This window comes from Prunus avium, chromosome 7 (genome assembly GCF_965620075.1).
Source record: "Prunus avium chromosome 7, drPruAviu1.hap1.1, whole genome shotgun sequence".
Taxonomy (NCBI): Eukaryota; Viridiplantae; Streptophyta; class Magnoliopsida; order Rosales; family Rosaceae; genus Prunus; species Prunus avium.
The window spans coordinates 39,190,664-39,215,467 of NC_142290.1; the positions used below are offsets into that span (position 1 = coordinate 39,190,664).

Consider the following 24,804-nt stretch of genomic DNA (forward strand, 5'->3'; position numbering starts at 1 on the left):
TAATGCAAACATTAAGAATTGAAATTATTAATTAAATGAGGATAATATGGTAAATTCACACTTTTTAATATTAAAAAAAATTAAAAGAAAAATCAAATAACGGATCCTATTTTTATGGAACACAACTACCCATTATCTTTTTTAATTCTAAAATAAATTTAAATTTATTTAAAAAAAGCCTCTCGCAGGCACGGAAGTGCATGCAGAGAGGCTAGTATATATAAAGCAAAAGGTAGAGAATGGTGAAACATTCAAAATACCAGAAAATACTCTTATTTAATACAAACATTAAGAATTGAAATTATTAATTAAGTGAGAATAATATGGTAAATTTACACTTTTTCATATTAAAAAAATTTAAAATTAAAAGAAAAATCAAATAATGGATCCTTTTTTTATAGAACACAACTACCCATTATCTTTTTTAATTCTAAAATAAATTTAATTTTTTCTTTTAAAAAGCCTCTCGCAGGCGCGGAAGCGCATGCAGAGAGGCTAGTTCTAATTAAAATGCATCATGTCATTTATGTGATCTATTTTTAAAGGCATTTTTGTTAATGTCTCATCTAAACTAGCCTCTCCACACGCGCTTCCGCGGCTACGAGTGGTTTTTATTTTTAAAATTTAAATTTATTTTAGAATTAAAAAAGATAATGGGTAGTTGTGTTCCATAGAAAAATGATCCATTATCTGATTTTTCTTTGAATTTAAAAAAATTTTAATATGAAAAAGTGTGAATTTACCATATTATCCTCATTTAATTAATAATTTCAATTCTTAATGTTTGCATTAACCAAGGGCATTTTCTGGTATTTTGAATGTTTCACCATTCTCTGCCTTTTGATTTATATATACTAGCCTCCCTGCACGCGCTTCCGCGCGTGCGAGAGGCTTTTTTTAATCACGCACGCTACGCGCGACTTCCAATGTTCCGTAAATATTTTTTTCGCAATTGTATTTATATAGATGTCTGTTTTCATAGTTTCATATTTTAATCGCGCGCGTGTGATATATCGTCGTCTTAAAAGTTTTCCTTTATCGCCCGTATTTTTATAGACATCCATCTTAGCAGTTTCTTTTTTTCTTTTATAGCATGCGAATTGTTAAGATGTACGTCTAGAAAAATTTGAGCGATAAAGGAAAACTTTTAAGACGACGATATATCACACGCGCGCGATTAAAATATGAAACTGTGAAAATAGGCATCTATATAAATACAATTGCGAAAAAAAATATTTACGGAACATTGGAAGTCGCGCGTAGCGTGCGTGATTAAAAAAAGCCTCTCACACGTGCGGAAGCGCGTGCAGGGATTCTAGTATCTATATATATATATATATAAAGCAAAAGGAAGAGAATAGTGAAACATTCAAAAACCCCGAAAATACCCTTTGTCAAAGAAAAAATTATAAACACACCATTTTAATTAAGAGCGGGTGAAATAGTAAAACACCACTGACTTAATAAAAAGAAAAAAGAAAAGAAAAAAAGAGTCGTGGTGTGCTACCACAAGGGAATGGTGAAGAACGATTTAACCCACGAACAACGGTTGCCTAGAAAAGAAGAAGAACTGAAGAACGCGGAGACAAATTAAAAAACAAATTGAAAAACCAACTCAAATCCGCTGCAGTTCATGTCCTGGGTTCGATCCAGGCGTTTGCGAATAGAGCAGACTTTGTTGGGAGAGGTCCCCGCTTTGCGCCCGACAGTGCCTCGAGGGTTAGTCCCTGCAATCGCGCGGGATACCTTGGTTTTCACCAAAAAAAAAAATCCTCATGCCATTACACAGCAGTTTCTTTCAGGTTTTTTGCTTCAATGAATCTTCTTTCTGCAGAGCATCAAGATGTCAGGGGTACGAATCTCTCTCTCTCTAATTTTTGGTTCGTGATGGAATTTTTGCTTCAATTTCTGCTCTTTGTTAAAAATTTTTTTTTCCTGCGAAGCATTAATGAAGAAAGCATTTAGGTTTGATCTGTTTTCTATCTCTAATTTTTTATTATATATGCTCTTTCTCCAGAGCACCAATGAAGAGCATTTAGATTTGATGGGTTTGATGTGAATGGTATGAGTCTCCCTCTCTCATTTTGGTTTTTTTGCTTCAATGAATCTTCTTTCTGCAGAGCATCAAGATGTCAGGGGTACGAATCTCTCTCTCTCTCTCTCTCATTTTTGGTTCCTGATGGAATTTTTGCTTCAATTTCTGCTCTTTGTTTACTTTTTTTTTTTTTCCTGCGAAGCATCAATGAAGAAAGAATTTAGGTTTGATTTGTTTACTATCTCTAATTTTTTATTATATATGCTCTTTCTCCAGAGCACCAGTGAAGAGCATTTAGATTTGATGGGTTTGATGTGAATGGTATGAATCTCTCTCTCTCATTTTGGTTATGTTTTTGGTTCGCCAAATGGTTTTCTTTATTTTCCTGTCAATGACTTTAGTTTTTCTGTGCAAGGAAGACCTGTGAAGATACTTGGCAACAGGTTGGTTGACAGTTAAATTCTTCAGTATGTTTTGGATTTTTAATTCTATTTACTCTCGATTTGATTTTGATTTTTAATTATTTTCCCTTCCCCTCAAGTTTGATTGCATTGCATTGATGTCTCTCTTTATCTTTGAAACATGGCCTTGCTGTTTAATTTGATTATGCTAACACTAATTCATTCATCCATTCATGCCCTCCGTCTTCTTCCGCACAATGAATTCCTCCACCTTTGTTGAAGTTTATCTCTTTTCTTTTGTAAGAAGAAGCAGGGGAAGACTTCCCTATCTTAGAGTATCTATAAGATATATTTTTTTTCTTTTTCAATTTTTTGATTTAATTAGTTTAATTCCTCCTTTGTATGCATCTAAGTGTGTTTTATGGGATTTGCTGCGTACTGTGTTGTTGGCAAACAGATATCTATTGCATTTTTAGAAAGGATGAAAGCTGACTTAGAAAAAGATATGGGGTGGGTCATTTGCTGGAGGAGAAAGCAGCGCAGTAGAGACTCAAAACAGAGAGAGGGGTGGAATTAAGGAATAAGAAAAGAAAAGAAAAGAAAAGCACACGTTAGACTTGGAGTTCTATTTCCACATAACTGCTTCTATTTCCTCATAACTGCTGCAGTTCCAAATTTCAACTGCATAATCAAAACTTCTTCACCAATCTTCACAAACGAGTTCTTCATTATATTTTTTATCTTCCTTTTTTTTTTCTCTTCTTTATAGCTGTTTCGGTTTCTTCTCCTATTTTGTTCTAACTTATTGGCCGTGGCTTTGTTTCTTCTCTTTTTAGAGGTTTGTTTCTTTTTATGCAAGCAGACGTATGCAATTAGACCTTGATGTCTTGATATTGGTTTTAAATAAAGACGTATGCAATTAGTTATTGCATCTGTTTCAAATTTCGTTCAAATGGCTATTTTCTTTTACTATCGTTCCCTAATGTGAATTGTCAACATTGTAGGTTTTCAAGGGGGGTTCAACTTCCCAAAGTGCAGGAGGCTTGCAGAGGAATTGGTGAGCTGCTTTCAACAAAACCGATTATATTAAAATAATTGTTTATTCTATGTTTTCATTACACCACTTAAGTGATATATCTGTTTGGATGCTTAGTCTGGCTTTATTTTGTTTTTTTGTTTTTTGGTTCATGGTTTTATTCCTTCTGAATACAGAATCATATGTTTGGGTTTGGGGTACAAAATCGTGATGTCTAATTAATTCACCAATCCTCTTTGGTACTTCTCTTTCTCATGATTTTGTGCATTTTGTGACATTTGACATTTAATAGAATCAATAAAAAAAAGCTTTTGATTATCTTTTAATTATACATATATTTCTCTGCCTTCTCTCCAGTCTTCAGTTCTTTTGGTTTGGTTTTTTTATAACGCTTTGGTTTGATGCCTTCTTTTTATCCCTCTTTTTAGTTTTCTTTTATTTCTCAGGAGATCCATTTGCTACAGGAATTAAAATAGAGTCGGAGGGAGGAAAAGGGAGGAAAGGTTTTTCTGTTTTATTTTTTCATTATACTTCAAGTTTTCTTTTGCTACTGGCTTCATGAATCATCAAACCCACGATAATTGTTGTGCAGGAGTTATTGTTCTCTCATCGTTGTTGTAGATAGATCGGCTGCACGTGTGGGTCTTCAACTTCTTGAGGTTTATCAGCCTTGAAATTTAGTAATATTCATAAAAAATTATGTATTGTATTAAATGTTGTTTGTTTCCTAACAACAGTGGGATCAAAGAATTTGTTTGACTACAACAGTTGAAATGATAATGTGTTCTTTGCTGAGAAACAAAAGGAAGAAAATGAAACAAAAATAGTAAAAGAAAAAAAAAAGGAGAAATTTTTTTAACACTGTAAATTTGGTATATTTCCAATCCAGAGGTTTAACCACCAATACAACACATAGGCTTCAAGACCACTTGCGACACCCGTTCCTCTCTAAATGATCTTTCACTTTTTCATTTTCAAAAGTTTTCCTTTATCGCCCGTATTTTTATAGACATCCATCTTAGCAGTTTCTTTTTTTCTTTTATAGCATGTGAACTGTTAAGATGGACGTCTAGAAAATAGCGAATAATAGCCCATACTCGCTAACTAATGCTAACTATGTTTACACTGCGCTATTATTCACTATTACCCACGGCTGCGCAAATTGGCCAAATAATAGCGCAGTGTGGCGCAGTGTGGCCAAATAATCGATTGCGCTACACTGCGCTATTATTTGGCCAATCGACGCATGTGAACTGTTAGAATATGGGCCACACTGCGCTATTATTTGGCCAATCTGCGCTAACTGACGAGTGTGCGACGCAGTGTGACGAGTATGGGCCACACTGCGTCGACCACAAACTAATACTCGTCACTTGCGCCACACTGCGCTATTATCGAGCCAGTAAACTTGCTAATAATAGCCCGAGTGACTAAGCCACATACTCGGCCATATGCTTATAGCCGAGTAAAATAATAGCGCAGTGTAAACTGTCATATGCTCATATCTAAGAAAAGAAACTGCTAGCGCAGTATGCGCCACACTGCGCTATTATTTGGCCACATGCTAACTGACGAGTATCGCCCACTATTCTCCATCCCGATTGCCCATATTTTTCTAGACATCCATCTTAATAGTTCACATGCTATGAAAGAAAAAAAGAAACTGCTAAGACGGATGTCTAGAAAAATACGGGCGATAAAGGAAAATTTTTAAGAAGACGATTTATCACATGTGCGCGATTAAAATATGAAACTGTTGAAACGGACATCTATATAAATACAATTGCGAAAAAATATTTACGAAACTTTGTAAGTCGCGCGTAGCGCGCGTGATTAAAAAAAAGCCTCTCACACACGTGGAAGCGTGTGCAGAGAGGCTAGTATATATAAAAATACAGAGTATTTTATAAGTAGTATAGCTGCGCGGCTATACTCTTTGCATGGATACTATTATCTTTTTTCCCCAATTTTTGTTTATCGATAGCTTAGAGCATTTTCCATTACTGTTAGGCCTTTACACGAGTCTCTATTGTACCCTTTTGAGTTTTTACTTTTCCAAAGTTATTAGCCGTATAAATTTTTTAGCATTTCTATGTTTAATACTCGTATTTTACACGTACGTATGTATTTTTCATGTTTAATAGACTTGATTTTTTACAAAATTTTCAATAATACACATAAAATTCACTTATTATACACCCCATTTTCATATACTATTGAATAAAAATAATATATATTAAAAAATTTAAATCTATAAAGTATATATATCGAAACTAGCAAATTAGTATCTATAAAGTATAAACTAATGCAAATACAATGTTTTTTTTTAAAAATAAATCGTATAGCCGGCTATACTATGGTTTTTTAATTATTAAAAACTAGTATAGCCGGGCGGCTATGCGTTCCTCTTTTTTTTTTTTAACAAATAGTATAGCCACGCCGCTATACACGGGATTTTTAAAAAAATAGTATAGCCGAACGGCTTTACTATGGTCTTTTTTATTTTTTATTTTTTATTTTTTTATAAATAGTATAGCCGCACGGCCCTTGTCTAAACCCTAAAACATAACTCCATCGTCATCCTCGTTTCTATCTCTCTCGCCTCATAGCTCCATCGTCATCCTCGTTTCTCTCTCTCTCTCTCTCTCTCTCTCTCTCCAGTGCCTGCCTAGACCGCCTAGACCGCCTAGACCACCTACCCTGCCTAGCCCCCCGCCTAGGCCGCCTAGCTCCCGCCTAGCCCCCGCCTAGGCCGCCTAGCGCCCGCCTAGGCCTCCTAGCGCCCGCCTAGGCCATTTATTCAACTCCATTCAATGCTTTTTATGAAATAGCCTTTCAGGTGACCTTAATTGCTCAAGGGGATGTTCCTCTGTCTATTGTAATGACGGTATGCACAACTCTTGGGGCAGTACCCCTGACTTCTGTACTAACAAAGATATTGGCGGGGACTTACGTCCCTGTGGATGCTGCCAAATTGTCAATGAGCACCATGCAGGTTAAGTCACCTTGAACCTGTTCTGCTTCAAACAACCAATCTTTGTCCTCGACAGAGTGTAATATTTGAGGGGTTTCTTGTATACCATTTCAGTTTTGTGCTATCCTGTACGCATTCCTTGGTTTGCAAGATAGCATCCTTGGCGCTGCTGCAAACATCCAAGAGTCTGAGAGAGCCATCTAATAGCTCATTAGTCCATTTCTTGTTCTGCTCTTTGGCCAAGGCTTGCTGCGTGAGAGGCAACAGAAGCAACTTATCAACACAATCATGCAAGTCTTGGAGGGCACTTAGTTTGTGGCATATTGATGATGAAGATGTGGAGGCGGCCTCAGAAGACATCAGTCTACACAAATGTTCGTCAACTTCTTGAACGATAGGGTGTGGCCTTGAAGGGAAGCTGTTAGAGCGAGTGTGGAAAGCCATTTCTTCTTTGTGTGTTGTGAGAAGATAGAACAGAAGACTTAGAAACTTTTGATTGATGTACAATTCAGAGTGCTTAATATATAGTGTTGATTGAAGAGGGGGACATGGAATCTCATCCACTTCAATCATCAGTGAGAGGTAACATGATTTTGATTTGGATCTATATGTTCCCTAGGCAATGTTTATGCAGTGTCCCTTCCCACCCCATCATTCCAACTCATGAATTGATTAATTTAGCACATTAAAATGCTACAACCATTTAATTAATCATAATTAATATACGATCCCACGAGTGGCGTTGACGTCCCTGTTTACACAAATACGTGGAGAGGCAAAAACCATTTAACTGAATTATGCTGATCAACGCATATGATTAGTTTAATTCATCTTGTTTGCAGGTCCTTCATTCACATGATTGTTTGCCAAGGAGGAGGCATGATCTGCAAATATGCAATATTCTGCATTAAAATGTCACCGTCTATTGTGTTTCTATAATGTTGAAAAAGGGTGAGTTGCTGGTTAATTAGCAAACAGAAAGAAAAGCAGCACAATTTTCATTATAATCAGAAGGTTGTGAGATCTGAGTATGCCATGTTTATGTTTACTTTAATTTGTGTTTACTGTTTCCTGGGAGAAAATTGTTTATGTCAATGTTTGAACTGATGTTACTATTTTTCACCAACCAGTGTTACCAAGAACAAGGTCTTGAGGATCCTCTAGCATCCACAAGAATCGTTGTAAACAAAATAAGCAACACTACAAACTTTCTTTTAGTCTCCTTTGAATGTGAAGTGTTTATTATTGGTTATCTTCCTTGAGAGAAATAGAATCTTCAACACTCAACTCCCTAAATCGCCACTTAAAAGTATAGACGAAATTCTGAGCTTATTCAAGATCTGATCTTAAGAGGCAAAGCGAGTGCAACTTGTCCCACATTGCTTGGTTCATATCACACACTACGCTTTATAAACCCTGCACGAGGTGTTTGTACCGCCGAGCTCTGTAACGCAAGCTTGTAACCCGAGTGGGGGCTTTCAGGTGCTGGAACATTGGCTAAGTATTAGCGGGTCGGGTTCAGGTTGGCTATCTACTGGCCCGCCCATTCCAAGCCAGGAGTTGAACCCTGTGGCTCGAGCGAAGGCTCTGGGTCACTTGTTTTCTAAAGCGGAGGGAACCACGTAAGGCTGGCTTGACAGAGCAACGACTACCTCCCGCTCTTGGCAGTGGAAGGATAACGGGTCGGTGGTTCCGAAAACGAATGCGAATAATAATAATTGACAATTAAGCAAATGAGTAATCATTTTGTATGCAGAGGATGATTTATATACATGTGTGTTTTTCATGTACAAAATCGAAAAAGCTAATATATATATATATCTAGTGGTTTAGGATGTTGAGGAGGGTGACTCTTGTTTTAATCAACTGCCTAAATAGGCAGTCAAGTTGTTCTTCCTGATCTTAAATGCATGACTCCAGATTGTCAAGCTGGTTGTCTGCATTCTTGTGGTCAGATTTGCTTGTCTTAAAGAATGATTGCAGTCTGCAGAGCAGTCCACTTGGGCAAATTCATTTGCTTCTGTTTCTTCCTCACAAGCTACTCTTTTGGTGTGAATAATCTTGGAAACCAATAACCAGCTGCTTGACACTCGCAGGTTGGTATGCAAAATTTTTCTCTGGGTGTGGTTTTGGCCACTTCTCATTTCACCTCGCCGATGGTTTTTACCATAAACCCAGCTATACCCTTTTGATTGGGTGCTATGTGTTCCTTTTTTATTTTTCAACGAATAGTATAGCTGCGCGGCGATATGCGGGATTTTTTTTAAAAAACAGTATAGCCGAACGGCTTTACTGGGGTCTTTTTTATTTTTTATTTTTTATAAATAGTATAGCCGCACGGCCCTTGTCTAAACCCTAAACATAACTCCATCGTCATCCTCGTTTCTTTCTCTCTCTTTCTCTCTCTCTCCAGCGCCTGCCTAGACCACCTAGACCGCCGAGCCCTGCCTAGCGCCCGCCTAGCCCCGCCTAGCCCCCGCCTAGCGCCCGCCTAGGCCATTTATTCAACTCCATTCAATGCTTTTTATGAAATAGCCTTTCAGGTGACCATAATTGCTCAAGGGGATGAGAAACTAGATCCCTTTAGATTTACCATATCCTTGTGGATTGCCTTCTTCACCATCTTCCTTGAGGTTAAGTATTTCCTGACCTCAGTTGTGAGTGCTTCAGATTCACCTCCTCACCTTCTTCGCATGATCGATTGAAGGTCCTGTACCCATTCCTTGGTTTGCAACAGGGCATCCTTGGTATTGCTACAAACATCCAAGAGCCTGAGAGAACCATCTAATAGCTCATTAGTCGATTTCTCATTCTATTCTTGGGCCAAGCCTTTTTGAGTGAGGGGCAACTGAAGCAACCTATCAACATAATTATGCAAGTCTTGAAGGCCAGTTAGTTTGTGGCTGATTGATGTTGATGATGTGGAGGTGGCCTCAGAAGACCTCCATCTACACAAATGTTCATCAACTTCTTGAACGATCGGGTGTGGCCTTGAAGGGAAGCTGTTAGAGCGAGTGTGGAAAGCCATTTCTTCTTTGTGTGTTGTGAGAAGAAACTGTTCTGTAATAAAATGGAGAATGTAAGACAGTGTCATGTATTGATTTTCATGTACAAAATTGAAAAGCTAATATCTAATGGTTTAAGATGTTGAGAAGAAAGACTCTGGTTTTGATGAGTTGCCTAAATAAGCACTCAAGTTGTTCTTCATGATCTTGAACGCATGACTCCAGATTGTCAAGATGGCTTTGGGGATGAGATTTGCTTCTCTTGTGTCCAATAAGTGATTTCAATGCAGCATCCACCTTTGAAAACTCATACTTTTGTTTCTTCCTCACAAGCTACTGTTTTTGACTGCATCATCTTGGAGACCAATGACCAGCTGCTTGGCTGTGATTTTGGCCCTGAGATGAAGGAAAGAAGGGATACAAACACCGCGAAAGTGACTGCTTCAACATCTCTCAACTTGCTAACAATGGAAATAGTCTCATTGATCCCATGAGATTTCCCATAGCCTTGTGGATTGCCTTCTTCACCATCTTCCTTGAGGTCAAGTATTTCCTGACCTGGTGAGTGCTCTAGATTCACCTCCTCGCGTTCTTCGCATGATTGGTTGAAGGTCCTGTACGCATTCCTTGGTTTGCAACAGGGCATCCTTGGCACGTTACAAACATCCAATAGCCTGAGAGAGCCATCTAATAGCTCATTATTTTCTATTTTTCATTCTGCTCTTGTGCCAAGGCTTGTTGAGTGAGGGGCAACTGAAGCAACCTATCAACAGAGCCATGCAAGTCTTGGAGGCCACTTAGTTCGTGGCTGATTGATGAGGAGGATGTGGAGGTGGCCTCAGAAGATCTCAATCTACACAAATGTTCATCAACTTCTTGAACGATCGGGTGTGGCCTTGAGTTGAAGCTGTTGGAGCGAGTGTGGCAAGCCATTTCTTCTTGTTGTGTATTTTGAGAAGATAGAATAGAAGACCTTGAAAGAAGTGGTTAATGTAATATCTTTTCCATTGTGTTTGCTTAATATATAGTGTTGGTTGAGGAGGGGGACATGGAATCTCATCCTCTTCAATCATATTAGTGAGATGGACATGATTTGAATTGGATCCCAACTCATGAACTCATTACTTTAGCTCATAACTAACATATTGGAAAGAGATCAATAAACTAAAATGCTTAACCGTAATGCATATAAACTCAATTATATGCTGATCAAGTTCATATTATTTTTCAGGTCCTTGGCATGATTATTAAGCAAGTAGCAGGCAAGATTTGCAGTCTGTATTTTTCAATGATCATGTGCAATTGCGTTATGCTTCCATGATGTTGAAAAATGGTTCGTAGCTAGCAGACTTTATGAATTGGACTGCTCCCCAAACATTTTATTTCGAATTAATAAGCAAAGCAAAAGTGGATTGGCTGCCTACTGGAGAGATTGACAGAAGTAAATGTATAGGTTTTGAATTAAATCTGTATAGGTTATGGAAAATCGCAAAAAACTAAAAAAGGTGGCGGTCAGGTGAAGAGCGAACCTAGGCCTAGCGTGATCGACAGCTGCTCTGATAAGCCACCATGGTTGCCACTGTAGAGTAGCCCACGAGCAACCGTGCCGAGAGCACTGTGCCATAGGTTGTCCATGTCTTACACTAAGTTCCAAATTCCACCTTTAAAGCCCCCATGTTTGGTCACAAGCTCACATTATTAAGCTCGGCAAACAAAGTTTTAGGAGTTAACAATATTAAGTGCATAACACTTATTATATTTTTCCCATGTGGGATATGTAGTTTTTTCAAGAGAGGAGAGGAAAAAGAATAGAACTATGTTACGAGCAGTTCGATAATTTTCTTGCATAGAATTAAAGGCCTTCGGAGAATTTATTGTGTATGCTTCGTACAAGTATATATACATCACAACCGTATGGCCGAGTTTAGACATCAAATACTCCTTTGAATGAGCATAGGGAGACCTCTAGGAGCTCCTAAATATGAGGAGATAGAAAAGACTCCTAGTGGCTCCCTATAATTTAATGCTGCTTTATTTAATGAGTATTTCAAACCTTTAATTAATGTTAATATTATTTTTTAATAGAGATGGACCAATTAAAAAAGAGTTATAGCATTTATGACTTCCTAAGTTTAAATTTTATAGAGAGCTCTTAAAATAACTTTTTTTTATTATTTATTTATGTTTTTAGCTAAAATTTAACTAAAAAATAGAGAGCATGATTGTGGATGCTCTTAGACATTAGTTGTTGATTATTCATCTACCTAGAGATATTTGATTTGCTTGCAAAAATCCCACGTGATCTCAATCATAATTTCAGAAACTCCTTTGAATTTTTTGAGATTATCCCACGTGAGGATGAAACTTTTGCATTAATAGTTTAAATATTCTTGGCCTCTACAAATTTGTTTCGGGTCAAACATTGACTTTCTAAAAAAAATTATTTTTTCCTTTTTTGTGTAATTTTTCTTAATCTTGGTATCTATCTGTTAGGAAGATGTTCTCTGAATTAACTTTAATTGACGCCATGGATAGCATGATAATAATTGGAATATTTACAAAGCAGATTGGGCATGAATTTGATATCTGATAGATGATGTATTTGCATGCAAGGTATGTTTTGTTATGTTCAAAATCGAAAAGCTAATACATATAAAAACGAAAAAAAAAAATAGAGGAATTGGGTTGGCATCGTGGGTTGTGGGAGGAGGGAGGTAAAAAGGTGGTGGTCATTGGTCAAGTCACGAGCGGGTCTCAGTCGGCCCAGAGTGAGATCAGATGCCGTTATGTCTGCCACAGTTGCTCTGATAAGTCAACTGCCTTTCCACAATGCTGCCAACCAGCCAACTGAGATTAGCCGTCAACTTGGGAGCATCTTTGTAGAAGCCTACTATAACCATAGGGGAAACACTGGCACTGGACCCGACTCTCCTAGCACGATATTGTCCGCTTTGGGCCCCCCCTCTCTGGCCCTCACAGTTTTGTTTCTGGGAACTCACGAGCAACTTCCTAGTGGGTCACCCATCCTGGGATTGCTCTGGCCCCCAATTCACTTAACTTCGGAGTTTCTATGAATCCGAAGCCAGTGAGCTCCCAAAAGGCCTCGTGCTAGGAAGAGAAGTGCCCACACATTTAAGCACTTCACCTTTCCCTCCCCGAGTGATGTGGGATTGCTCACCGTTCTTATTTCCCCAAGACACGGGTCTTACAATCCACCCCCCTTGGGGCCCAGCGTCCCCACTGGCACACTTCCGGTCGGGGTCCGGCTCTGATACCATTTGTCACGACCCGACTCCCCTAGTACGATATTGTCCGCTTTGGGCCCCCCTCTCTGGCCCTCACGGTTTTGTTTCTGGGAACTCATGAGCAACTTCCCAGTGGGTCACCCATCCTGGGATTGCTCTGGCCCCCAACTCACTTAACTTCGGAGTTCCTATGAATCCGAAGTCAGTGAGCTCCCAAAAGGGAGAAATTTTTAAATGTTCCAGGTATTATTATCCAACCTACTGCATTTCTTCTTATGACATGTGGCGGACTGCATTGGACATATTCCATATGTCTTCCGTCTATTGGATGGTACACCAACCACGTGGTGTACCGGGAACACTAAAAAATTACTCCCCAAAAGGCCTCGTGCTAAGAAGAGAAGTGCCCACACATTTAAGCACTTCACCTTTCCCTCCTCGAGCGATGTGGGATTGCTCACCGTTCTTGTTTCCCCAAGACACGGGTCTTACATAATGTCCCCACATTGGGTCACAAGCCTGCGTTACTAGGCTCGACAATCAAAATTTTAGGAGTTAACAATATTAAGTAGTTAACAAGGGTTATGCTTTTTCAATGTGGGATTACTGTTTTTTAAAGATAGAAGGAGAAAAGGACTCTATATTAATTACAAAACAATCTTCCTTCCGCATTGGTTAAAAGGATGATTATACCAAGGGGAACACGCCAAATTGTATCCTGTTTGTCCTTCCAACAGAAGGAAGCCCTAGCCTTAAGGTTCATCCAAAGGTCCAAAATTTCTTTTGGTATTATGTTTTCTACTGAAAGTTGTTGATTATTTATGAGTAGTTGTATGTGACTTTGGACACCAATGACCAGCTGATTGTCTGTGACTTTGGCCCGGAGATGAAGGACGGAAGTGATTCAAACACTGGAAGAGTGACTGCTTCTACTTTCTCTCAACTTGCTAACAATGGCAATGGTCTCATGATCCTAGTTGAGGGAAGATAATAACGTTGATCTGTTTTCACCATCTTCCTCGACGTCAAGTATTTGTTAATCTCACTTGTGAGTCCAGTGTCACCTCCCTCCCCACCTTCTTTGTGGAATTGATTGAAGTTCTTTTACACATTCCTTGACAATGCTGCAAACATCCAAGAGCCTAGGTAAGTTATCTAATAGCTCATTATTCAATTTCTAATTAATTATGGGCCAAGTCTTGTTAAGTGAGGGGCAACTGAAGCAACCTATCAATACAATCATGCAAGTCTTGGAGGCCACTTAATTTGTGGCTCTGATTGATGAGGAGGATGTGGAGGTGGCCTCAGAAGGATTTCAATCTACACAAATGTTCATCGACTTCTTGAACAGGTGTGGCCTTGAGGGGAAGCTGTTGGAGCGGATGTGGAAAGCCATTTCTTCTTGTTGTGTCTTGTGAGAAGATAGAATATAAGACCTTGAAGAAGTTGTGGCTAATGTTCTTTTCCATATGTGTCTGCTTAATATATAAGCAGAGGATGTAACATGATTTGAATTTGATATCAGAGGATGTATTTGTATACAAGTAGGATGTTGAAGAGGGAGACTTTTGTTTTGATCAATTTGCCCAAATAAATAGGCATTCAACTCCTTCCTCCCGATCTTGAATTAATGGATGGCACTAGCTTGATGTTACACAAATTGAATTTTAATGCCATAAAAAAATGAAAAAGAAAAGTAAGTTAAATAAATAAAAATGATTAAAATTCAAGTTAAAAATAAAACTTGTAAAAAGGTGGCGGTCAGGTCAAGAATGGACCACCTAGGCTTGGCCCAGTAAGTTCGTAGTGGGCGGGCTTAGCTGCTCTCATGGGCACTGGGCCGTAGGTTTTCTACGTGGTAAGACCAATTTCACATTCCACCTTTAATGCCCCCACATTGGGTCACAAGCCCATGTTGCTCGGCAATCGAAAGTTTAGGAGTTAACAATATTAAGTACTTCACAAGTATTATACTTCTTCAATGTGGGATTTACTGTTTTTTTCAGGAGAGAAATCTTTTTTAGTGTTTCTACTATCTTTATTCTCAATATTAAAAAAAGGTAAAATTCAAATCCCGTTGTCTACACAAGGATACCCATTGATTAAAAAAAATTGATGATATTGTAGCAAGCAAGATCATATCGTAATTAAGCTCAAACCCTTATTTAGGCAAAATAGCATGATAATTGCAGGAATTCAGGATTAGTAATAGTTAACCATATAGGCACCAAAATTGACTGAGATTTTTTTTTTTTTTTTGGAAACACAAGGGTGATAGTGTTAAATTGACTGATATTTTGAACAAGAACAAGAGAGTACGCAGTAGCAATTTAAGCGAAGGAGTCTATCCCAAGGTCCAAAATTTCTCCAAGTACGCAACACAACCGTATTGCCATCTATAGACATCCCTCTTGGTCTTATGTTTACTGCTCAAGGCGTGTGAGACATCCCTCTTGTGTCTTGTGAGAAGATAGAAGACCTTTATGTGTTTGCTTTCCATATGTATGATGTATCTGCATAATCCATATGCATGTTCCCTAGGCGATGTTTGTGCAATGTCCCTTCCTACATTAGCATAACAACTCGTGAACTAATTAATTTATCTTATAAACTTTCATATAGTATTTTATTACAGTGTTACAATCATTCAATCATAATTCACGTATATGTTTACTCATAGATGGAGAGGCTATTTGTTTTGCATCAACTTGTCAAAATAAAGTATGAACTTATTATAGAGTTCAGTTTTTTAAAGTCTAGCAGAAAAGCGGCAGGCATATGTTAACTGTTTAAAGCATGTGAGGATCCAGTCCTCCTTTGAATGTAATCAACTGGTGATTATTGATTATCTTCCTGGTGACAATCGGAATCTTGACAGCCTTGACATTTGATATAATTTTGTGACATCTATCATACATTTTTATAACTCCTGTGTGAACTTACCTCTTAGCCTTGTGTAGGCTTGGGAAATTACAGCTAGTTCTTTTCATCTTGTAATTGTTGAAGTGAGTCTCCTAATTAATTAAGGAGATTTATTTCCTTGATTAATTAAGCGATTTACTTTCCTATTTTATATAGTTGTCAAATCATTGTATAATTAGGAGATATTTTCCTAATCATTTACTGTATCTAATTCCTTGTAAAGCACTTATGTAAACTCTTATATATACCTTCTTATGGAGAAGAATAAAATGCAACCTAACATATTCAAAACCATATTCATATTTTAGCAGTAATTAGAGAATAAAGAAGTTTTTTTCTGAATAATTTCCAAGACTAATGGTAGAAGGCTAGCTTCAGTACTTGCTGGAATTCATCATCAGTATTAATTAACCATCTGAGCTTCGAAAAGGAATGCTTTTGAAGTACGAAAGGAGAAGTGGCAATTCATAGAGAAAAGTATATCATTATGTATATGAATTCGGTATCAGAGTCTGTATACACATATATGTTTTTCATTTACAAAATCAAAAAAAGCTAATTTCTAGTGGTTTAGGATGTTGAGAGAGCCATCTGGTAGCTCATTAGCCCATTTGTCATTCTCCTCTTTTGCTAAGGCTTGCTGAGTGAGGGGCAACTGAAGCAACCTATCAACACAATCATGTAAGTCTTGGAGACCACTTAGTTTGTGGGTTATTGAACATGAAGATGTGGAGGTGGCCTAAGAAGATCTCAATCTGCACAAGAGTTCATCAACTTCTTGAAGGACCGGGTGTGGCCTAGTGGAAAAACCATGCAATTAATACCTACCGATTAATTTATCAAATTGGAGACCAGTGACCATCCACTTTGCTTTGATTGTGTCTTCGGACCCGAGATAAAAGAGAACATCGATTTAAATACAGTCCGAGTAACTGCTTCCCCCTCTTTCAGCATGCTAACCATTGCCACAGCCTCAATCTCTTTATTGGAGGGAGAAACACCCTTCAAATTTCCTAAGGCCTTCTGAATCGCCTTTTTCATCATCTTCCTGGTTGCCAAGAATTTCTTAACCTATCTCAACAATGTCCACGTCGTGTTCCCTATATCCCCCAACTGTCGAACTCATCACCCATTTCTTTTAACATTTGTTATGCAGTGCACTAGTGGCATTGACTTTCTTTGATACAAGAAATGTTTGTCACCATAATTTCTCACATTCTGCCTTTTTTGTATATTGAATTTTGGGTGAATGCCCAGCTAATTGAGTTGATGAATGATTGCTAAGTTCAGCTCATCTTACGGATCGTCTTTCTCATTGTTGTCGAAATGGAAACCAATAGCACCTCCCAGACCTCCATATCAAGTTTGTTTGGCCAAACACACATGGTGCGTTGTATGATAAAGCAACATGCATTTCATCTAGGAAAAAAGAACATGAAAATGCATTTCATCTATAAGAGCAATAAGAGCCTAGGCGTTTCTTTTTATTATTATTGTTTATAATTATTTTTATTATAAATTTATACCAAAATCATGCAAAATAAAATGATATATAAATTAAGGGGACTGATTTTCCCACTCCATTTTTATCCACTTACACTCCATTTTTTTTAAACAAAAAGGAGTGTATGTGGATAAAAGGGGAGTGGGAAAATCATTTACCTAAATTAAAGGCCTAAATTAGAAAGTACCATAATTGATATAAAATATGGGGAAAAAGTTAAGCATAAAGCATATTAGTTAAAAATAGGGAGTATTAAACATACTATATTTTATTTTGTGGGCCAGTGTATTCTCTGAGAATGTTGTCCGTCTCAAAGCTTCAATGGTTGCTGTAACATTGCCGGCTGATCTGTCTCTAATGGCTCATGCTAAGACAATGTTATCTGGAGAAGTTGGGGTGGTTATTCTTTCTGTGCTGTTAGTACATATTGCTGGTTTCTTTGTGCGGTAAGTTGCCTTTAACTGTTGATGACTTTAATTGTTAAGTGTGTTGCTGTGGAAAAAGCTCAAGGTAATGTATACATTTTTTTCAGTATGTAAAGATTCAGCAGAAACAGCAATATGTATAGGCATCTTTCGAATGTTTCACCATTCTCTGCTTTTTGCTTTATATATATAGATATAGATTAAAATTTTAAAATTTTTTTAAAAAAAGCATAACTTTAATAAAATGCATTATGTAATTAATGTATGAGTTTAAGAAAAAAAATCATTATTTCTTTGATATATATAACGATGATATTTTAACTTTAAAAAAAAAATCATTTCTGAACTATCAATTAGAGATCATTCCACGTGCTGTGGAAAAAACATATATAGCAAAAGTAACTCAGTTTCAAAGCACCCTAGAAACTCACGTATACACAAAAAAAGTAATATTAATATTATTTATATTTATAATAATGAAAGAGAGAAAAAAATTGTAGACATCAGCTTTCCATCTCTGGTTCTCTGGTTCTCTCTCTCTATCATCCCCCTTTGAAGTTACAGATCTCCATCCCTGTCAAAGTTACAAATTTAGCTTCCATGGAGCATAGAAATGAAATTAATTATAGAAGAAAGACTTGATATGATTGTGGGTTTCCTCTTCACGGTGGCAACAACGATTTGTCTCAGCCAACCCTAGCTCACGGTACAGGCTGATATTGTTAAACAAGTTCAGTTTTTTCATTTACGTTTTTGCAGATCCATTGTGTCCCTTTGAATCCTCAATCTCTAATTTGAATTGTCATATTTTTTAACATCAATTTGACCACTCATAGCCTTTGTTTTAGCCAACCTTAGCTCATGGTACAGACTGGTATTGTTGAACAAGTTTAGTTTTTTCATTTACGTTTTTGCAAATCCTTTGTGTCCCCATGAATCCTCAATCTCTAATTTGAATTCTCATACCTTTTAACATCAATTTGACGACTCCAAGCCTTTGTCTCAGCCAACCCTAGCAAAGGAAACAAACTGGTATTGTTGAACAAGTTCAGTTTTTTCATTTACGTTTTTGCAGATACTTTGTGTTCCCCTGAATCCTCAATTTCTAATTTGAATTCTCACATTTTTTAACATCAATTTGACCACTCCTAGCCTTTGTCTCAACCAACCCTAGCTCGCGGTACAAACAGGTATTGTTGAACAAGTTCAGTTTTATTTATTTATGTTATTACAGATCTTTTGTCTCCCCTTGAATCCTCAATCTCTAATTTGAATTATCATATTTTTTTAACATCAATTTGACCACTCCTAGCCTTTGTTTAAGCCAACCCTAGCTCACGGTACACACAGGTATTGTTAAATAAGTTGATTTTTTTTCATTTACGTTATTGCAGATCTTTTGTGTCCCCTTGAATCCTCAATCTCTAATTTGAATTCTCAAATTTTTTAACATCTATTTGACCACTCCTAGCCTTTGTTTCAGCCAACCCTAGCACATGGTACACTCTGGTATTGGTGAACAAGTTCATTTTTTTTCATTTACGTTATTGTAGATGTTTTGTGTCCCCTTGAATCCTTAATCTCTAATTTGAATTCTCATATTTTTTAACATCAATTTGACCACTCCTAGCCCTTGTTTCAGCCAACCCTAGCTCACAGTATAAATTGGTATTGTTGAACAAGTTTAGTTTTTTTCATTTACGTTATTGTAGATCTTTTTGTCCCCTTGAATCCCCAATCTCAAATTTGAAATCTCATATTTTCTAACATCAATTTGACCACTCATAGCCTCTGTTTCAGCCAACCCTAGCTCACGGTATAGATTGGTATTGTTGAACAAGTTCAGTTTTTTTCATTTACGTTATTACAGATCTTTTGTGTCCCCACGAATCCTCAATCTCAAATTTGAATTCTTACATGTTTTAACATCAATTTGACCACTCCTAGCCTTTGTTTTAGCCAACCCTAGCTCACGGTATAGACTGGTATTGTTGAACAAGTTCAGTTTTTTTCATTAACGTTATCGCAGATCTTTTTGTCTGCCGCGCAAATCTCACGGCCTGGAGTTCCGGGCCGAGGGGATGTGTGTTAACACGGGGTTTCCTGTTTTTGGGTGTGGTGCGGTTGTGCGCGGGCGTGCCAGCACGGTTTACCGTGTGTTGATGTTTCAATGAGTGTTGGATGGATGAATGGTGCACCTGTTTGATCTGTCTTCCTAGTCAAACGATTGTAGCCGAGAGAGGAACTGGTCTCGGCTGTTAGGTTCACGGCCTGAACTACAAGGCCGTCGAGTGATGGTGCTGGTGGTGGATTTTGGGCGGTGCTCCGGCGCGCTGCTCAGGGAGCGACGGTCGTGTGATATATGGGGTGAGTGATCGAACAACAAGGATGGTGCTCCGGCGCCTTGAAAATCAAGGGTCGTGTGATATATTGATGAATGGATTCTGCTTACAATCTAACGCTACTCCTAGGAAAGCAAGTAAAGATATTGAAAGTGCATTACAGGAAAAAATAAGTTGCTCCGTGGGAGGCTTGTTTTGGTGTTGAACCCTTTGAAAGTAGCTCGAGTCTTGTATTTATAGGAAGAGTCTCTGGATGAGTAATCGAGGCTGAATTTACGCATAGTGGAGTCTGATTAGCGCAAGTGGGCAGTCCAATCGACATTTGGGATCGTGAAATATGGTGGTGAGACTCCAGAAATCCCGGTGAATCTCGGCCGCCGCTCTCAATCGTGGGTTCTGAACCTCTGGCCGTGGAGACGCATTTATGGCATGGATAGCTGGTGAACCAACATCTCAAGCTGTCAGAATGCTTGTGAGAATGTCCACGTCTAATCACTCTGATCTTCATCACCAAATCCTGACTTCAGTCACTTCCCACCTTTCCTCATGCATTAAATGCTACTTTGTGGCCAATGGGTTCGCTGCATTAAACAGGCACTACTTCATTAAATGAGGCCTGGGACCCTATTGTCACGTGATGATTTGCCTTTAATGCCTTGGCCGCAATTTTGTTCGGCCTCGGCCTCGGCCTACGCATGAGGCCGAGATGATCATGCCTTAGCATTTCTTCTTTTATTTTTAAGGAAGGCGAAATGCCCTGGCGAGACGCTGCGTTTCAGCCTCTGCGAACAAGTGCCAGGGCCGAGAGAAAGGGCTCCTTCGGCCAGCTCATGGCCGTGATTTATCAGGCACAAACACTTTTGTGTCCACTTGAATCCTCAATCTCTAATTTGAATTCTCATATTTTTTGACATCTATTTGACCACTCCTTGCCTTTGTCTCAGCCAACCCTAGCATAAGGTACATACATGTATTGTTGAACAGGTTCAGTTTTTTCATTTACATTTTTGCAGTTCCTTTGTGTGCCTATGGATCCTTAATCTCTAATTTGAATTCTAATATTTTTTAACGTCAATTTGACCACTCTTAGCCTTTATTTCAGCCAAACCTAGCTCACGGTACACTCTAGTATTGTTGAACAAGTTCATTTTTTTTCATTTACGTTATTGTAGATGTTTTGTGTCCCCTTGAATCCTCAATCTCTAATTTGAATTCTTATAATTTTAACATCAATTTGACCACTCCTAGCCTTTGTTTCAGCCACCCGTGCTCACGGTACAGATTGGTATTGTTGAACAAGTTCAGTTTTTTTCATTTCTGTTATTGCAGATCTTTTTATCCCTTTGAATTCCCAATCTCTAATTTGAATTCTCATATTTTCTAACATCAATTTGACCACTCCTAGCCTTTGTTTTAGCCAATCCTAGCTCACGGTATAGACTGGTATTGTTGAACAAGTTCAGTTTTTTCCATTTACGTTATCGTAGATCTTTTGTGTCCACTTGAATCCTCAATCTCTAATTTGAATTCTCAGATTTTTTGACATGTATTTGACCACTCCTTGCCTTTGTCTCAGCCAACCCTAGCACAAGGTACAGACAGGTATTGTTGAACAGGTTCAGTTTTTTCATTTACATTTTGGTAGTTCCTTTGTGTGTCTATGAATCCTCAATCTCTAATTTGAATTCTCAAATTTTTTAACGTCAATTTGACCAGTCCTAGCCTTTGTTTCAGCCAATCCTAGCTCACGGTACACTCTGGTATTGTTGCACAAGTTCAGTTTTTTTCATTTACGTTATTACAGATTTTTTGTGTCCCCATGAATCCTCAATCTGAAATTTGAATTCTTATATGTTTTAACATTAATTTGACCACTCCTAGCCTTCGTTTCAGCAAACCCTAGCTCACGGTATAGACTGGTATTGTTGAACAAGTTCAGTTTTTTTCATTTACGTTATTACAGATCTTTTGTGTTCCCATGTGTCACATCCCGGGATCGGCTCCGCCATTAGCACGATATTGTCTGCTTTGGGCCCACCACCCTGCCCTCACAGTTTTGTTTCTGGGAGCTCACGAATAACTTCCCAGTGGGTCACCCATCCTGGGATTGCTCTGGCCCCCAACTCGCTCAACTTCGGAGTTCCCATGACTCCGAAACCAGTGAGCACTCAAAAGGGCTCGTGCTAGATGGATGCGGGCATGTACATATAAGGCACATCAACCCCCTCTACGTTGGTCGATGTGGGATCTTACAATCCACCACCCTTAGAGCATCTCCAACCGATATGTCAAAAGTGCCATATAGACATTTAACGGCTAGAAATAACATCTCACCTCACTCCAACCGAATTGTCAAAGCTGATGTGGAATGAAGGCTGGAGGTTCAGCTGTTATTTTTGACATCCCAAAAGTAAGATGTCAAATGAATATTTTATTATTTTTTTAACACAGCTGGTTGTTACTTTCATTTATTATTTTCCTTTTTTATTATTTTCTTCTTTATCTTGAATGATTTGACTGTTACAATAATTATTTATTTGACATATCGAGTGGAGTGTAAAACTGTGTAAATGTCAAATTGCTACATCAGCCATCAAATTTAAATTTGATATTTGGTATTTGACATATCCCTCGGAGATGCTCTTAGGGACCCGACGTCCTCGTCGGCACGCACGCACCACATGGCAGAGTGGCTCTGATACCAAATTGTCACATCCCCGGATCGGCTTCGCCGTGGCACGATATTGTCTGCCCTTTGAAATCCTCAATCCGTAATTTAAATTCTCATATTTTTTCCCATCAAATTGACCACTCCTAGCACTTGTATCAGCCAACCCTAGCTCACTGTACGGACTGGGTTAGCTGAACCGGTTCAGTTTTGTTTTTGCAGATCTTTTCTGCCCTTTGGAATCCTCAATCTCTAATTTGAATCCTCATGTTTTTTCCCATCAAATTGACCACTCCTAGCACTTGTATTAGCCAACCCTAGCTCACTGTACGGACTGGGTTAGCTAAATCGGTTCAGTTTTGTTTTTGCAGATCTTTTCTGCCCTTTGGAATCCTCAATCTCTAATTTGAATCCTCATGTTTTTCCCAATCAAATTGACCACTCTTAACACTTGTATCAGCCAACCCTACCTCACTGTACGAACTGGTATAGCTGAACCGGTTCAGTTCTGTTTTTTCAGATCTTTTCAATCCTTTGGAATCCTCAATGTCTAATTTGAATTCTCATATTTTTTCCCATCAAATTGACCACTCCTAGCACTTGTATCATCCAATCCTAGATTACTGTACGGACTGGGTTAGCTGAACCGGTTCAGTTTGGTTTTTGCAGATCTTTTCTGCCCTTTGGAATCCTCAATCTCTAATTTGAATCCTCATGTTTTTTCTCATCAAATTGACCACTCCTAGCACTTGTATTAGCCAACCCTAGCTCACTGTACGAACTGGTATAGCTGAACCGGTTCAGTTCTTTTTTTCAGATCTTGTCAACCCTTTGGAATCCTCAACCTCTAATTTGAATCCTCATATATTTTCCCAACAAATTGACCACTCCTAGGGTTTGTATCAGCGAACCCTAGCTCACTGTACGGACTGGGTTAGCTGAACCGGTTCAGTTTTGTTTTTGCAGATCTTTTCTGCCTTTTGAATCCTCAATCTCCAATTTGAATTCTGATATCTTTTCCCATCAAATTGACCACTCCTAGCACTTGTATCAACCAACCCTAGCTCACTGTATGGACTGGATTAGTTGAACCGGTTTAGTTTTGTTTTTGCAGATCTTCTCTATCCTTTTGAAACCTCACTCTCTAATTTGAATTCTCATATCTTTTCCCATCAAATTGACCACTCCTAGTACTTGTATCAACCAACCCTAGCTCACTGTACGAACTAGGTTAGCTGAACCGGTTCAGTTTTGTTTTTGAATATCTTTTCTGCCCTTTGAATCCTCAATCTCTGATTTGAATTCTCATACCTTTTCCCATCAAATTGACCACAACTAGCACTTGTATCAGTCAACCCTAGCTCACTGCACGGACTGGGTTAGCTAAACCGGTTCAGTTTTGTTTTTGCAGATCTTTTTTGCCCTTTGGAATCCTCAATCCCTAATTTGAATTCTCATGTTTTTTTCCCATCAAATTGACCACTCCTAGTACTTGTATCAGCCAATCCTAGATTACTGTACGGACTTGGTTAGTTGAACCGGTTCAGTTTTGTTTGTGCCGATCTTTTCTGCCCTTTGGAATCCTCAATCTCTAATTTGAATCCTCATATTTTTTCCCATCAAATTGACCACTCCTAGCATTTGTATCAGCCAACCCTAGCTCACGGTACGGACTGAGCTAGTTGAACCGGTTCAGTTTTTTTTTTTGCAGATCTTTTCCGCTCTTTGGAATCCACAATCACTAATTTGAATCCTCAACCTCTAATTTGAATACTCATATCTTTTCCCATCAAATTGACCACCCCTAGGATTTGTATCAGCCAACCGTAGCTCACTGTACGGACTGGGTTAGCTGAACCGGTTCAGATTTGTTTTTGCAGATCTTTTCTGCATTTTTGAATCCTCAATCTCTAATTTGAATTCTCATGTTTTTTCCCATCAAATTGACCATTCTTAACACTTGTATCAGTCAGTCCTAGCTCACTGTACGGACTAGGTTAGCTGAAACGGTTCAGTTTCGTTTTTGCAGATCTTTTTTGCCCTTTCAAATCCTCAGTCTCTAATTTGAATTCTCAATTTTTCCCCATCAAATTGACCACTCCTAGGGTTTGTATCAGTCAACCCTAGCTCACCGTACGAACTGGTATAGTTGAACCTGTTCAGTTTTGTTTCTGCAGACTCTTGTATCGTTTTGAATCCTCAATGTAAAATTTGAATTCTCATGTTTTTTCCCATCAAATTGACCAC

At 38.3% G+C, this 24,804-nt stretch overlaps 1 long non-coding RNA gene, 1 other non-coding gene and 2 pseudogenes across 8 annotated transcripts; 2 read left to right on the forward strand and 2 right to left on the reverse strand.

The window, feature by feature from the left end:
• Nucleotides 1–1,508: 1,508 nt before the first annotated feature.
• On the forward strand, nt 1,509–4,340 carry LOC110752819 (uncharacterized). 7 transcript variants are annotated; one of them, XR_015836985.1, is made up of 6 exons: nt 1,509–1,852; nt 2,018–2,138; nt 2,312–2,356; nt 2,455–3,274; nt 3,441–3,493; nt 3,649–4,340. It is a non-coding gene; the product is annotated as an uncharacterized LOC110752819 (long non-coding RNA). The 7 variants fall into 7 exon arrangements; XR_015836982.1 differs by having other exon boundaries at nt 2,455–2,478; nt 3,441–3,975; nt 4,065–4,340; XR_015836984.1 differs by having other exon boundaries at nt 2,455–2,478; nt 3,441–3,711; nt 3,901–4,340.
• A 3,542-nt stretch (nt 4,341–7,882) lies between these two features.
• On the forward strand, nt 7,883–8,183 carry LOC148293430 (signal recognition particle RNA). The gene has a single exon (XR_015825938.1).
• Nucleotides 8,184–8,906: 723 nt separating this feature from the next.
• LOC148293431 (uncharacterized) lies at nt 8,907–9,474 on the reverse strand (annotated as a pseudogene).
• Nucleotides 9,475–9,577: 103 nt separating this feature from the next.
• On the reverse strand, nt 9,578–10,417 carry LOC110756857 (uncharacterized; annotated as a pseudogene).
• Between the last annotated feature and the right edge of the window lie 14,387 nt (nt 10,418–24,804).